The following is a 16,508-nucleotide window of genomic DNA, read 5'->3' as shown; positions in this document are numbered from 1 at the left end:
GATAGATAGATAGATAGATAGATAGATAGATAGATAGATAGATAGATAGATAGATAGATAGATAGATAGATAGATAGATAGATAGATAGATAGATAGATAGATAGATAGATAGATAGATAGATAGATAGATAGATAGATAGATAGATGGATGGATGGACGGATAGATAGATACAAAGATATCACGATTGTATAATCGATGGATGATAGATAGATAGATAGATAGATAGATAGATAGATAGATAGATAGATAGATAGATAGATAGATAGATAGATAGATAGATAGATAGATAGATAGATAGATAGATAGATAGATAGATAGATAGATAGATAGATAGATAGATAGATAGATAGATAGATAGATAGATAGATAGATAGATAGATAGATAGATAGATAGATAGATAGAGAGAGAGAGAGAGATAGATAGATAGATAGATAGATAGATAGATAGATAGATAGATAGATAGATAGATAGATAGATAGATAGATAGATAGATAGATAGATAGATAGATAGATAGATAGATAGATAGATAGATAGATAGATAGATAGATAGATAGATAGATAGATAGATAGATAGATAGATAGATAGATAGATAGATAGATAGATAGATAGATAGATAGATAGATAGATAGATAGATAGATAGATAGATAGATAGATAGATAGATAGATAGATAGATAGATAGATAGATAGATAGATAGATAGATAGATAGATAGATAGATAGATAGATAGATAGATAGATAGATAGATAGATAGACAGATAGATAGATAAATGGATGGACAGGCGAACAGACAGATAGATACAATGATATGATGATTGTATAATCAATGGGTTAAAGAGAGATAGATAAATATATATATATATATAAATAATGATTGTATAATCGAGGGATGATAGATAGATGGATAGATAGAGCTCCTAATTAACCAGTGCATAATGTGTGGAGCCAAAACCCTCAAACAAAACCCTCTCTGTGTTAATCAGCCATTGAGGCGAGCAGCTCTTGGAACACGCCACCCCGACCAGGATAATGGGCCAGTCTACAGGCCTCCAAGTGAGTTCACAGAACCTCGAGCTGGGAAACCGCTCGCACAGGGTTCATGGGGAGGAGGGGCAATTTAATTGTTTCCTCCGTTTTTGTTTTTGTAACCCCCCCCCTCACCCCCTGCCATCCCCTCCACACACACACACACAAACACACACACGCCCCCCCCCCCCCCCCTCTTTTAGGTCTGAAAAGGGGGCTGACAAACAGGCAATGAAGGGGATTGTTGTGTGTTCCGCTGGACGAGTGGGTGAGGTAAACACAAGGAGACGGAGGGTCCGTCAGCTGGGCTCCACGGTGGGACGGGATAGGCCGAGCAGTGGGGAGCAGCACACAGGCCGGAGGGGGATTGGTCGGGCATGTGTAGGTGGGGGGGGGGAGGAAGGGGAAGAGGGGCCACTGGCAGTTTTGGGGGAGAGAAGGGGTCCTGAGGGAATCAGGAGGGGGGAGAGAGAAAAAGAGAGTGAAAGCGAGAGAGACCCAATAAAAAGGAGGGTGGAGGGGGGGGGGGTTATTCCGGAAGAAGAGGGAGGTGGTCGTGGGCGCTGATGTTCCTCCTCCGAGTGTGTGGGGCATTGTGTGTTTTCTTCCTTTTTTCAACCCCAAGTTCTCATGCACGTCCCGTGTTTGGCTCCAGGAAACGTCCCCGAAGAAGTGATGGAGCTCTGTGAGATGGAGCGGACGAGTGGCAGCTCGGCTCCGTGCTCCCACCGCTCCGGGGCTGTTTACACACTCAAGAGGAGCGTTAGTGCCGAGCGATGCCCCCGGAGCCGAACAAAGAGGCACACAAACCTGCCTCAGGGGCCCATTACGCACTTAATTGAGGATTTGTGGAATAGTAGAAGAAGAAGAAAAAAGGGGCAAAGGAAGAGGAAGGTGGGGGGAGACAGGGGAGGGGGAGTGAGAGAAGTTGGTGATGAGAATAGTTTTATTTAAATTTTAACTTCCCAGTCACCTTCCCTGTCAGCGGATACAGCAGGAGGATCATGTGTGAAAGTAAGAGGCAGCTACATCTTTGTCACCATATGGAACCTCGAGGCATTATCCAATCCTCCTTTTTCCTCTTCATCCTCTTTATTCCCCTTTCACTGATCCCCCCCCCCCACCCCATTATCCTCATTATGAACCTGTCATAAAAGCTCTGCTCCAGAAAAAGGAAAAGGATGCGAAGGAGACAAACATCCACAGCAACTCAATCTCTCAATCAATTTCTCCACAAGGAACAAAAACAGACCTCCTTCATTTATTCTGAAGCATCTTCTGGTTATATGATCCAGAATATTAGATCGAGAATTTAAATGAAAGTAAAAAGATTAGAGATTTATTGATTTATATTGAAATGTCAGACTGAGGATGGGGACACATCCCAGTGGCCCCCCCACATCGGTGGGTGGAGTTGACTGTCAAGTGGGCCGTCTTACTGGTGGGCCGCCGGACCATCCTGTCACTCAGGCGCTGGACTCGCTTGCCAGTCACGTGTCGGCGAATCGCAGAAGTCCGATTTTCTTTCCCAGTTTAATCCTAGATATTATTTAGTGTGTGTCTTGAGCCATAATGTTTACAGAGCGATGGCACAAGTACCCAGCCCCCCACCACCACCACCACCCACACACCTTATAACACAGAGGGAATCCGTCAGACTGAATCTGCGGATGAAGTCGTCTATTTGTTTTGAACGACTCACTCAATGTGCTTTAATTATGATTCTTTTGTTGCCACACAGAGGGCCGATTGTTCTCACTGGCATGGTCGTTGGTGCCAAGAGAAAGGAAGAAGAAACAACAACACAAAAACGAGACCCCCCCCCACCCCTCCACCCCCCCGGTCCGACCCCTGCTTCCCGTTCACTCTCGGAGCGATTCCGTGACTCCCCCCTGCTGACCTGAATTCCGACGTAGCAGGTGCCAAAGGGATGTGGGTGTTTTGGGGTTTTGGGAGGACAGTGGTGGAAAGGTGGGTGGGATGAGGCCATCACTGAACCGGTAAATACTGACTCAGTCCCCTCTGGGGCCCGAGTCTGAGTCATAGTGAAAATACATTTCTCAGAAATGTGTAAAAAAAACGATCAGAGGAGTTCGCACTGTTTTTCAGGATGTGTTTCCCTCACACTCGTCTCTTAGCTTTGAAAATCAATGTAAATATTCTGAACTGGTAGACCTGACAGGCTGGTGGTTAGACAGTTACCTTGACCTCTGACCTGTGTCTACCGGATGGGAACCAACACCACATGGTGTTTGCACTGGCAACACAGACATTTGTTCGTTCAACTTTAGACATGATGAACTACAAGAACATTGAAATTGTTTCAGATTCATAAATCTGAATTAGAATAAATTGAAATCGTTTTGGTTGCGATTGAAAAGTGTACGTTTATTCTTAAATTTTATAGTTGCTTTCATTCTACTGCATTCATTCAATGTTTTCTCTATATTACAATATGTAACACAACTTTTAATGCTGAAGCTTGTTTTTATGATTTGTTGATTATTGTCCATTTCTGTTCTAACCTATGAGCTCATCAAACTCACATAGTTTCCAAACAATATCTTTAGCAAAGTCAACTCAACTCAATGTACAACTGTGTTCTTTGTGTTTTCATCCCACGATAGATGTCATCACAAGAAAGCACGTGGAATAATCCTCAGAACACGTATAGAAAATGGATTGCAAATGAGTTGTTATTAAAAAGCAAACCAGATTAATAGCTGAAAAGAGTCCATTCAATGATCAACACACGTGCGTCCACTTTGGGAGGTTCTGCTCCTTCCCTTACAGATTGTCTGGGCAGTTTAATGACTGCTGCTGTCTCATAGCAAACTCGGAGGAAATGCCTCGACCACAGCCAGCAGAGATCTATCGCTCCGCCGCCCAGCAGCAGGCTCGCTGCTGAATGCCTGTGTTTCTGTTCCTGTGCAGTCACACAGAAGAGAAGGGAGCCAGGCTCTTTGTTTGGTCAACCCATGGGAAAGGCCTCACTCTGTTCAGCTCTCTGAGAACTGGTACACTGATTCTATAGGCAGGACCACAGGAGCAAAAAAAACGAAACAAAAACGAGCATGAATCCCTCATAGTGGGAAGATTCACACCGGGATCACGGTGATGAAGAGGAGACGGATAACCATCCAATGTCCGGGCGAAGTAAAGAGAGCAGGTAATGACGTTCAGGGAACATCAGGTGCAGAATTGAAGGAGGGGATATTAAAGTAATTTGGGGAGGACTGAGGAAGTGAAAGGAGCAACTAAGTGAAAAAAGAGAGGAGAATGGAGAGAGTGAGAAAAGAAGAGACAGAGACGGACGAGCTTGAGGGTGGTAAAGAGTGAAAAGAGGAACTGGATGGCACTTTGGCAGCTTCAGCGTGTTCCCAGGAGGATTACTCAAGCACTGGATGCCACAGACTGCCAGCAAGGCACAGAGGAGTCCCATGAATGGACGCACAAGGACACCCACACACACTCGGGGACGCACTAACATATTGCTAGACGCCTCCCCTGTCACCTGTTTCCTGTCTTCCATCTTTTTACCCAGCTCCTGCCCTTTTTAAAAAACCCTTTCCCTTTGAATTCCATCACTTTGGCCAGCGTCTTCTCCGCCTCCTTTCTCTTTTCTCACCCTCTATCTACATCACTCTCTGCGGCAGTGACACGAGAGGTTTGACTTGGCCAGCGCTTGGACAGGTGACATGTGTTGCACCCCCGGGCTGCGTGTGCGGCCTCTTCTTCACTCCCTCGTGCACTGGCAGAGCTCACGGAGACACATCAAGGAGCGGAGACGCTACCCCAGCCTCTGCCCTCTTCACTCACACACTCCCTCACTCCATCCTTTGGCCATTTGTCTCCTCGGAACAACAGAGAGAGGTCTATCTTCTACTGTCAGTGCTCCTCGTCTTCTTCACTTTCCGTCACTCCCACATCTCGGTGTTACTCCCCCGCTCTCTCCAACACTTCTGGCAGTGTCAAATCTCAGTTTATCTGGCAGAAGACGAAGTGTCTCCACATTGTTTAAAGGGTTTCATTGTTTTTTCCCGGGAGCTAAACAACACGAAACCTGAACACAAAGAGGGAAATAGACGGGGCCCAATCTGCAGCCTCTCAGGTCTTATATTAAAAACATAACGATGTCTTGCTATAAAAAAATAAAACCATAAAGCCACATTCTCTCCATTACATGTGACAATCCTATAGTATTCATTTAATCTTCCGGCTTACTCTGCAGCAGTGTAAATGCAATTTTCTTTTAATCATCATTCCTGCTCGCTGGTGATGGCTCATTTGCCATCTGGTCTCCCATTACCACTCATCACATGAGTATCCCACACAAATCCATCCGGAGCGTTCGTCTTCTAATAATAATAATAATAACTCTCAAGCCCAACACTCAAACCGATCCATAGGAAACCAGTCGAGATCAATTGGTAGAAATTAAATTTTCACAGTCAATGGAGAAGCTGTCAGTTCAGCATATTGATTTTTTTGGGGCCAGTGTGCTGTTACTTCCTTTTCCTCCCTTTATTATTTACCCCTGACTTGCATATCTACACAACTACCCTCCCCCTATTTGTGTGTGCATGTAGGCGTGTATGTGCATTGGTATGTGCGAGTGTATGTGTGTGTGTGTATGTATGTGTGTGTGTGTGTGTGCATCGCAGAACAAAGACGCGCTCACACAACACACATGCATGTAAACATCTACTCTGCCCTGAGCACCCTGAGCAACTACCCTAATTAAAGCAGCGTCTGCACAGATGGTTAGCATAACACGTTCTGAGAAATATGATTTTGACTCATTTCACTTCCACTTGGTGAAAGGCGACGCTGCAGGCTCTAGTCTGGGCATGTGACAGCCTGTAAGTGTGTGTGTGTGAGTGTGTGTGTGTGTGTATGTGTGTGCATTCAAAGGTAGGTCCTTTCTTATTTCAAATGTAATTACCCTGACAGTTACAGTCACATTTCGACGTGGTTTTCCATCACAATCAATGCTTACTGTCACAATCACCAAATTGATTTAAACTCAATTTTTTCATCCATCAGTGAGTTTCCTTAATAAGGTGTTTATATATATATTAAAGCTCACATTGTCTATAAAGAAAAAGTATCATTCCATATATCTTCACTTAAATCCATCCAATTTATTCAACAGCCTGAATTAATCAGGAAGCTGTTTGAACTGTGAACGTCACAAAATGTTGAGAGGAATATTAGAAAGAAGAAGGCACATGACAAAACATCCTGGAAAGGAAATTTGTTTTCTATTATTTCCTGACAAACGCAGGTAAGAAGGATTAATGTAGCACGCCCAGAGAGAAGTCTCTGCATGAATTCCCCTTCACTAATGATGCTCTCCTCTGTGAACAAATGCAAATTATGTGCATAATGTGGCCAAACACTCCCACTGATGTAAAAATCGCATGTGTGTGAATTGGCTGTAGAGGCGGCATGCACAATGCTTATTTAAGATTTTTTTGAAAAGACGTGAGTTTTCTTTCAAATGACTCATCCTGCCTTTCAGCGTATGTGAGCTCTGATTGATGTAAAGGCAGCAAATGCCACAGTACAGTAGCAGAGCCGCCTGTGGGGAAAGGACAAAACGCATTAGATGCTTGGACACTTTCCTTTACAGTCTCTCCCTGCAATTACGCTGAAGGCCAGGGCCTCTTCACATCACATCCCTTCCACACAGTACACATGGTACAGCCAGTTCCCTCCACCATGGACCACCTAGGCAACATGTCCATTGAGACAAGAAAAAAAAACCCTCATATCTTCTCCTTATCTGTTTCGTGCAGGAACCTCAACATGTAAACCAATCATCGACACCCAGTGGAGGAAGGCGTCTGCACACACACCCTGTTCACGTTTATCATGTGACCAGCCAAGAGTAATGCTGCTGGCATCAACTGATGGTGCCAAGACAGTCGGTTTCCATGGCGACGCTGATGGTGCTATTGGAAAACTGTGTGCGTGCGCGTGTGTGTGCATGCGTTTTATGAAGGAGGGAAGGGGCTGCGACGATTGGCTCAAGAGGTGGGTGTTGGTGGTAACAAGAATTTCTGTTTTCCCATCTTTTGTCCAATGTCTGGGGAAAATTGACGCGCCCCCTTGTTGTGGAGCTTTTTCTGGTATAATGAAAAACACATGGACACACATGGAATTCGGCGGAAGACTCCCACCAATTAAGCCTCACAGGAGGGAAGATAATAAAAAGAGAATGCATCATGTCAGTCAGAGACGAACAGATTGACAAATTTTGTGATCTGTACAAGAGCAGCAAAGCACACTCCTGCAAAACAACTTGTTGACCAGATTGGTCCATAAAAGTTGCGATGATTCTAACAGAAAAGCTGCTGTAGGATAAGTCATCCCGAAGCTTTCTTCTTCTCTGTGAAACCGAAACCTTGTGCGCTTGGCTGAGACGCACAAGGTTTGGCTGAAGCGCAATTTAAACAATTAAAAAAACGCACAAGAAAGAGAATTAAGAAAGAGTTGCCTGAGACATAACTGCGCATTTGCCTGTTGGTCGGGGTGTAATTGACAAAAGGGGGAAAAAAGGTTATGCGTAATATACATTTTAATTGAATCTGAAGAAACCTAAAGAAAGGTGTGAGTAACTGCAGCTCTTTTGTTCAGCCCTGTAATGTAATGTTGACGCTCTGCGCTCCTGGACTTCTCCACCGCAGCCTCTCACTCCAAGCCTTTATGTTATTGTCTTTATGATAAAGTGTAGAATATGAAAACAAATCTGAAATTGACTGGTGTGCAGAAACCCTCAGTGGATGATTTGAAGAAGCTCTGCTGCTAAACTTGAAATCTGATTTTTTTTTTTTGACGCGCAAACAACCTCTCGATGAAATCAGTGGTTTTTAATTGACCTGTAATTGATCCATAAAAAACAAATGCAGCTCTGATGAAGACGCACCACTCTTCCTCCTCTCCTGCTTGCAGACTGAAATAATAAGAATTTTAAAAAAAAATAAAAACAGCCTCTTACCTTTGTTGCAAACTGCGGTGATGAAAAGTTTTTGGTCTTGTCCCCTCTCAGGGTCTTATCGGATCCGCTTCGGAGAGACGTGTGGCCGGGGTGGGTGGGGGGGGCGAGCAGTGGTCCAGGACAGGAGCGGATTCACACACCGACACGAAGGGATTTTCTCTGTAAAAAATCCGAGGGAGCACCGCAGCTCAGCGATCCCACTGAATGAGCTGAGCCTCACCTCGCACCACGGCGTTTTACTCCCCCACCCACCTCCTACAGCCCCCCCTTCCCCCCCTCTTCGTGGGAATGCCAGCTCCCGTTGGTTGAGGATGCAGCCTATACGGTACCCATCCTCTCTCACCCTCTCTCTCTCTCTCTCTCTCTCTCTCTCTCTCTCTCTCTCTCTCTCTCTCTCTCTCTCTCTCTCTCTCTCTCTCTCTCTCTCTCTCTCTCTCTTGCTCTCTCTCTCTCACGCTCGACGATTCACACACCAAGTAGGATACAACAAAAAAAACCTGTTTGGGAGGAGGACAAGTGCCAAAACCTCAGAACCTTTCCTGAAAGTGAAAAACGTCCTTTACCCTTAGATCGTGTGTTAACATGCAGAGGACGAGCTGCTCCCATCATCCTCCCATGGGACAAACTGGTTGTTAATACCTTTACTTCTTGGCTCTGGTTCAACATGAGAGCATCCATAATCTTCTACATCATATTATGTCACACAATGTACACTGAAGAACTAATGCATTTCCTTTTTAGACTTTGTTTATCCATGTTAAACTGTATAAACGTTAATTGGGATAGATGGTAAATGTAAGTGGGAGAGAGGCTTGAGGAAAGTTTGGACGCTTCAGGACTGTGAAGGTGCAGACTTGACCCAAAGTGACAGAATGTGGCAAATATTGTTTGACTCTAGCTCGTGGAGTCAAGGATCAGGTGGAACAAAAATAAGTTGGCTGTGCAAAATGGAAAAGTGTGCGTGCATTTTACGAAGGAGGAAAAGGGCTGCAAGGATTGGCTCAAGAGGTGGGTGTTGGTGGTGGTGACAATGATTTCTGTTTTCCCATGTTTTGTCCAATATCTTGGGAAACTTTTACTCGCCCCCTTGAAAATTAAAAACACATCATATTCCATGGATGACTAAAGCATCACGTCTGTCAGAAACGAACAGAATGACAAAATAATGTGAAATCTAGTTTTAGTGACTAAGAGCAGCAAAGCAAATTCGTGCAAAACAACTTGTTGACCAGATCGGTCCATAATAGTTGCGACGATTCTAACAGAAAAGCTGCTGTAGGATAATTCAGCCCGAAGCTTTCTTCTTCTCTGTGAAACCCAAATGTTGTGTGCTTGGCTGAGACGAACAAGGTTTGGCTGAAGCGCAATTTAAACAATTAAAAACGCACAAGAAAGATAATTAAGAATATGTTGCCCGAGACATAAATTGTCTATAAATGTCGGGTGATTTCGAAAAATGTACATCGCAATTTACCCATCGGAACCTACTCCTGTCCTGTTTTCATGTCTTTACCCTCCCTAAAAATCGTTCAGTTTCTCTTTCTCTCCATCCATCCATCACTGGAGGAGGTGGACCTGGATCATGTTGTATCCTCAACAATGACTGACAGGAAATCAATTCAATCAATGTAATGTGTAGTTAAATCTTCGCTGAGCGACATATTGGACATTTATGAGTTGGTGAGAGACATTCAAAACAATGTGATAATAATAAAGTTCAGAGTTGCTGCACATCGTTATCACAAACACAATTTAAATACAAAACAAGGAAATATGGAATTTTAACACGACTGAGAAGTGATTTCCTATTTCTGCCCAATGTGCTTTTGGGGTAGAAATCTTTGAACAGGTTAATGGTTCTTGTTTGTGAGGCAGCCATGGACGCCACGTAATTGGTTCAAATGGCTGAAAAACATAGGTTTACCTGTCAAGGACTCAAGTGGCCGTTCAAAGTTGAGCGTTGTCTGGATGGACCAAAGGCACAATGAAGATGCTAGTATGCTATATCGAAAAGTGCTTGAACTGGCTCTTCTGAAACCATTTCCCTTCTTGCTCAACAAACAGGTGCTCAAATCTGATAGAAGGTGTGTTCCCCCTATTGGAGCTTTTACAGCCGCTCACTATGACCACGGGCTTTTCATCCTTTAAGCGTGACTTTAGACGGCTAGACGCCACTTTGCACGATCCAGTTTGCTTTCCAGAATTTACCGGCTTGTAGAAACCAGGCTTTCTTTTCATTCACTTGACCTGATAAACCCTTTTTGCATCCTCCTTCTTACAAAGAAAACACCTTGAGTGTCCGTCAACCTTTAAAAAATCCAATAATACAGCACGGCTCGTTAAAAAACAAAGCTGTTCGCAGACCTTCCCCAGATGGTGATACAGCAGCACTCACGGTCATCCAATCTAACTAAAGTGCAAGCGCTGCTCATCAGACTAATCATGAGAGGAGGTAGAACTGAATTGTTTGAGCAATTACGTTTGGGTCAGAGCTCTGTAGGTGTTCAGAGCATATTAGGCTGCAAATGAGAGCGAAGGGAGCAATAAGAAAAAAATTCCGGAGCCGAACACTGACGATCGGTGAGCGTGTGATAGAGGTGGAGCGACTTCTCAGGTATGTGGATTTTCCACCTCTGCACCAGACATGACATGTAAATGTTGATAATTGGATCAGACCCAACTGTTTAAACACTTTGATGTGCCTGCAGGCCATTATGCAACAGTGTTTGTGTTTGGTTTTAACCTTGCAACCTTTAACAATTAGGATAAGAATAATATATACGCAGCTGCTGTAGCACATATGAATCGTAATATGACAGAATTCAGTGCAATTCAATAAATGCAATTATGTTATAGTCTCAGTCGTAGATTTTGCGAAAAACATCTAAGTGACAGAAAATGCTTCTTGCTATTGGAGAATGAGAAGGTTCGGGCAGGATGATATCGAAGCTGGGCTGAGAATGAGAGAAGTTCTGCTTTTTGTTGACAGCCTGAAATAACTTGCAACTGACATTTCATTTACCTTTATTATTTTAATCGAAGTTTAACCATAATGTGGACATTTTTCAAACTGAGAATGATTTGTCCCACTAACATCAGATTTTTTTTTCTTGACCTGTAGAAGTTTAGTAAAAAGTTCAGTCAAAACATGGCACAGGAAATGATATTCCTTTGGAAATTAGGTCGCTCATCAACTCCAGTATAAAACCCCGGCTCTTCAACCACTCCTCGCCAGATCGTTGTACGACCCACTGCGGTCATAGCGGCGCCGTTTTGTTGTGGTTTAATTCTTAGTGTTTTTCAATCTTTGTGCCTCTGTTTGCTCATTGGCGTATTGATCACCTGCCCACGCCACGACTCGCAGCCATCTTGTCCACTTCCTCACTCCATCTTGCCTCAACGCCTCATAATCCCCCCTCCCTTCTATATTCATAACATTTATAAAAAATCTCATAGGTTGCCTGTGCAAGTCGGACCTATAGTAATGTGTAATTGTTAGGTGGCCTCCAGGGCCCATTTCAATAATAGGAAGTAAAGGAAGAAGGTAGGTGGAAGAAGGAAGAAGTCCAAGGTTCTAAAAAGAGGTTGCTCACAGATAGATGGCCTGATAAAAGTGTGTGAGACCAAAGCTTCAACCTGAGTTGAGCTATACACATCGCCACATTCCTGTACACGTCACTGCTGATTGCTTAACACCTCTGACCCATAAACTGAGAGAAAACCGTTGAACCTGCTCAGGTTTGTTCAGTTTCTGATGCGTCTTAGTTACTGTATTAACAAGTTGCTACAAGTTTGCAGTGTTGTGCTATTTCTTGCCTTGTGGCCCCTGTCTGCATGTTGCCGCAAGTAAACCTCTCCCTGACCAACTCAGGTATTTTCGAGCCATGCGCCTCACCGGGTTTGGTTCATGAGACACACACAATAATATGACCCGAGCTTCTCCGCCACGTGGCTGTGCTCAGTGAGGGAGTGTCAGTATAAGAAATACCAGGATTCTCTTCTTTATGCTAAGCAGAGGTGTGGCCGGTTGGGTGCTCAATCATCCTACTCAATATCAACTGAATAGAAAAAGAGAGGAATGCATATATAACAGATATAGATATTAGTCTGTGTGATTTGACTCTATGGTGCTAATCTCTGTGACTCCGGTGGCTTGTCTTCCATTGAGAAATCTTTGTCCAACTAGGAAGCACGTTGGTCAGTTAGCTTCAGTCCATCACTCCTTTGATGTACAGGTTTCTAGTCTTTTATCTCCTGCTTTCGCTGGCTGTGTCGTCCCAGTGACGCCAAAAAGGATACAGATAAAAACAGGGCAGCAAATGTCCCAAATCAATTGGTTCTCCAGTGTATTCAATGCAACTCTGGGGATTTAAACACACATCGGGCCCATGTGCACTTTGGTCTTTCTCTTCACGTATTGGTCTTATTGTAACTTTACCATGACAAGCGCAAAGTGATTGGTAGACTTGGACATTTGAATTTCAGATGTGGGAAAATCTGTGTGCAGAACTCTACGTTTTAAGTATAATGCGCCATTTTAAGCTGTTTAGGGAAGAAACCATGATGAAAAGTTACTATTTACACCTGCATTAAAGGGACTCTTACCTTTGTTGCATTTGAGAATTACAGCACATTCAAATCATCCCGCCTTCCTCCAATGCCCCACCCCCTGGTTCCCATCCGCGGTGTTTTTTTGAAGAAACTTTATTTACACAAGCAGACTTACAACATACTGCCTCCGCGCACGCACGTGAGTTTTTGTTTACCAAAGCAATGGATTCGGATTCAGAAGCACCGGTAAGTTATATACATTCGGGCCCGCGCCTTGATGACGCGGGCCCGAATGCGCCACAAGAAGCAGATGGAAAACCTGCATGTCCATGCAGCAAACAGACAGGTCTGTCGGCCAATAAGGTCCTTCGGTCCGAAGAATTTTATTGGTTGAAGTTTTCACTAAATATTATGAGAGTGAAATAATTGTTTGTTTTTACTCCTGGTGGGTCTGTCTTGCATTTTAGAGTGTCATTACCTTATTAATACCAATTTAACCTTATCCACAAAAAGTGTAAAAATGCAACAAAGGTAAGAGTCCCTTTAATACGATGGTGGGGATGGCTTCTGAGGAGCAATCAGCAAACCCAGAGAAGTTTTACGAGAATAATCGAGGGTAATCAAATTGGCAAGTCTTCAAAAACATCCCTGGGGAGAGGAGGTAAATGCAAGTATTGAACTGTGTGCTAAGCCTTTTATATTTGAAAGATTGGTTTCGATGATGGTAAATGCTACGTTTACAAGACCAGCGAAACCGAAAGAATGTTACCGACTGGCCAAACAAAGGAACTACACCTGTGAACACATGCTCATACTCTGTATTTCCTGCTGTCTCGTTCATTCATCCTCTCTCTATCGTACTATCTTTATATTCACATTCTCCGGTTCCCTATGTTCTCTTACACACACGTTCTCTTTCTCAGTTCAGTAGGTGCCATCGGATTTCACGCAGGCTTCCTGCAGCTGCTGTCAGAGTCAAACAATCACATCTATAAATCATACTGCTGCCACCTTTTGGCTGTGCAATCCAGTCGCCTGCCTGCATATGGATGAAAACACAGCTGGGGCTTTGCATCAATACAGTAAAATTGCTTTGTGTGTTGAAACATGAGTGTCTTGTATATTTATTCATGGCTGTGTAGCGGTGTATAAATGACTTTCTTCCATTTTATATGGTCATATATGGTTGGTAATGACTGCATAATACGCCGCTCTGCTCAGGCTGTATATATTACTGAGCTGGAAGAAGAGCGGTTGTGGGTGTAGCACGAGGAGTTGCTCAAGGCACAATTCGCAAAGAATGAGAATGCAGGCGATAATATTATAGGGTTGTTAACACATTTCCGCTAAAAGGCTAATGACTCTTTATAATACCAACAAGCTAACACCAAGGTCCTGTCCCTAGTATTAGTGTTTTCCATTTCTCTATGTGATGTAGGGGTAGAGGCCGTCTAGCCCTTCAAACATCCCTTCAACCATAGTGTGTTCACGAACCCCCCCATAAACAAATTGGTATTCGGACATTCCCGAATGCTTTCAGACGAAGCAAATCAACATGGCTACCTTTGCAGTTAAAAAGCTCATAAATGCTCGTAAGAAATCTTCCCAAAATAACCATGAAAAACATGTTTAAATCCAGCAAAACATGTGATTGAATCGCTGTCACAATATTTAAAAATGTTCATGTAAACATAAATGCAGATCTTTTCTTCATATTCAATCTATAAAATAAATGTTTTCGCATCAGTACATATCGACAACTATGAAGTGAAAGTGTCTAAAGTGTGTATAAAGACAAAGTGTCTGTGAAAGGCTCATATCGGCCAATAAACCAACCAACTGATCAACCAGTGAAGTTCCGGAAAAATCGACTGTCCCACCTCCAGTTGAATCAGGACTTCACATTAGCAGTCCCACATCCCACAGTGGAGCTGTGTGCGGATTCTTGGTGCCAGGATATTTGAGTTCAAAGGGCTTTTCTCCTCAGTCGGAGGACAAAGCACAGAGGGTCCGTCAGCCTGACTGGGAAGCTGGACGGAAACCTAAACATTTGGTTTAAGTCCGGTGTTAAGTATCTTACCCCTCCGCCTCTCCAGCATTAACTGCAGAGTTCTCATGGAGGCATTTTCTCATCATTACCCAGGTACTCTGCTCAGGATTACAATTCCCAGGCCAGTCAGCTTTGGGTTAAGAGCTGCCCATGTTTCTATTGATGATGCCCTGTGAGCGCAGCAGGGCCTGTGAACAGGACAGTCTCCCAGCCCAAGTGGACAGGACTCTCCTCTGGGAAACATGGGACCATACTGAGCTGTTGTTCAGCCTCAGTCAATTGGGGGGGAAGGAAAGACAGAAAGCCTTTTGAGAGGTGTTGTTTCTGTGGAGCGTGGAAAAAGACAACGAGGCAGATGCATTGAAATTGAGATCTGACACGATTTACACCAACTTTTTACTGGTGGCTGGATATTTTCTTTGATAAATATCAGGAAAACAAAGTAAAGAACGACTTATTTTTTAAACAGCCCTTACGATGTGCTGCTGAAGGTCGTTTGGAATTAGACTTAGAATACTTATATTTATTCTAACAATTAAAAACTTAAATATGTCTCTGAAGAAATACAAAATCAATTCAAGACGGTATACATTTTTTCGAAAGCCCATCCCAAATGTGTTTTTAACGACATTGCCTTCCTCTCCAGATTTATGGCCTTGACAGAAGAGATCGTAGACTGGGAGCTGTCAAGGCATGTTTGATTACATAAGGTTTTCAGAAAAACCATGCAATATTCCAGTTAGGCTTTGACAATTAAACACCGTTGTGGAATTGGAATATTTATAATATATAATACTGTCAAGCTATATTTTATGTGATTCCTTTTGAGGCATGTCTGCTTTACAGTCCTAGACCAGGTGTTTACTTCTGAATTTGAAGTTTGTATTTGAAGTGAGACGCTGGGTTACATAACTTTGGTTTTGTCTGGGGATTAACTGATATTGACAGAGGTCCTTTGTGTGACATTCACTGAAAGCTTGGTTTGAATTTGAGCAACATTGGATAATGTGTAGAACCCTTTATGCTACAACATTTAGAAAGTGGTATATACATTAAGTTTATTCTTGTAGTAGCTCAAGAGAGGAAAAATGTTGTATATGTATGGCTGCAATGAACAAAACTCAGAGACTCCATAAGCAAAATATCTTGTGACAAAATATGACAGAAAATGGGTGAAGATCAGAAAATACATCTAAAGACACAGGCTGCAGAATCCTGACATGAAAAGTGTGGCACTGGATTGCTAATAACAGAAATGTTTAAGGTTATATTGTGGTGCTCATGCTGCTATAAAACAGTTTTTGATCAGGCACTGCACCACAGATTACATCCTTGCATCTCTCCTACTTACACACTTTATTTCATGCTTTCTCTCCCCAATCTACACTGACTCCAAATACGCCCAAATCGACCCATCAGAGGGAAGGACTCCAAATAAACCCTCACATGGTTCCATTTGAAGGGGGATGCATATTTGCCTGCAAGCATATGAACGGAGCTCGTATATCAGTCCCCGATTAAAATTTAAAGGTCTTCATTATCTGACTCACAGCTTTACTGCAGATTTTCTTGTACTCTGGAGATCACATCCTGATCCAGGGTTCCTCTGACTGCAGCCTAAATCAAGACTTTAATGTCCAGGCTTTATCAGTCAGGACCCTTCAGTTCTGGAGCTTACTGCCTGAGGTAATATCATTAAATCACTCCCCCATTTGTTTAATTTCTAGAATCAGATTCTGGGTTTTAGTGCCAAGCAGGTTTGAAAGTGCAAGAATTTTGCTATGGGCTGTGGTGTATTTATGCAAGAATAAATTAGAAAGATATATAAAAAATATAAAAAATACTATAAGTACCAGTGGAGGGATTGTGCAATG

The sequence above is a fragment of the Limanda limanda genome, chromosome 8, assembly GCF_963576545.1.
Source record: "Limanda limanda chromosome 8, fLimLim1.1, whole genome shotgun sequence".
NCBI classification, from domain to species: domain Eukaryota; kingdom Metazoa; phylum Chordata; class Actinopteri; order Pleuronectiformes; family Pleuronectidae; genus Limanda; species Limanda limanda.
The sequence above is the reverse complement of the archived record's forward strand: the minus strand, read 5'-3'. Positions refer to the sequence as shown.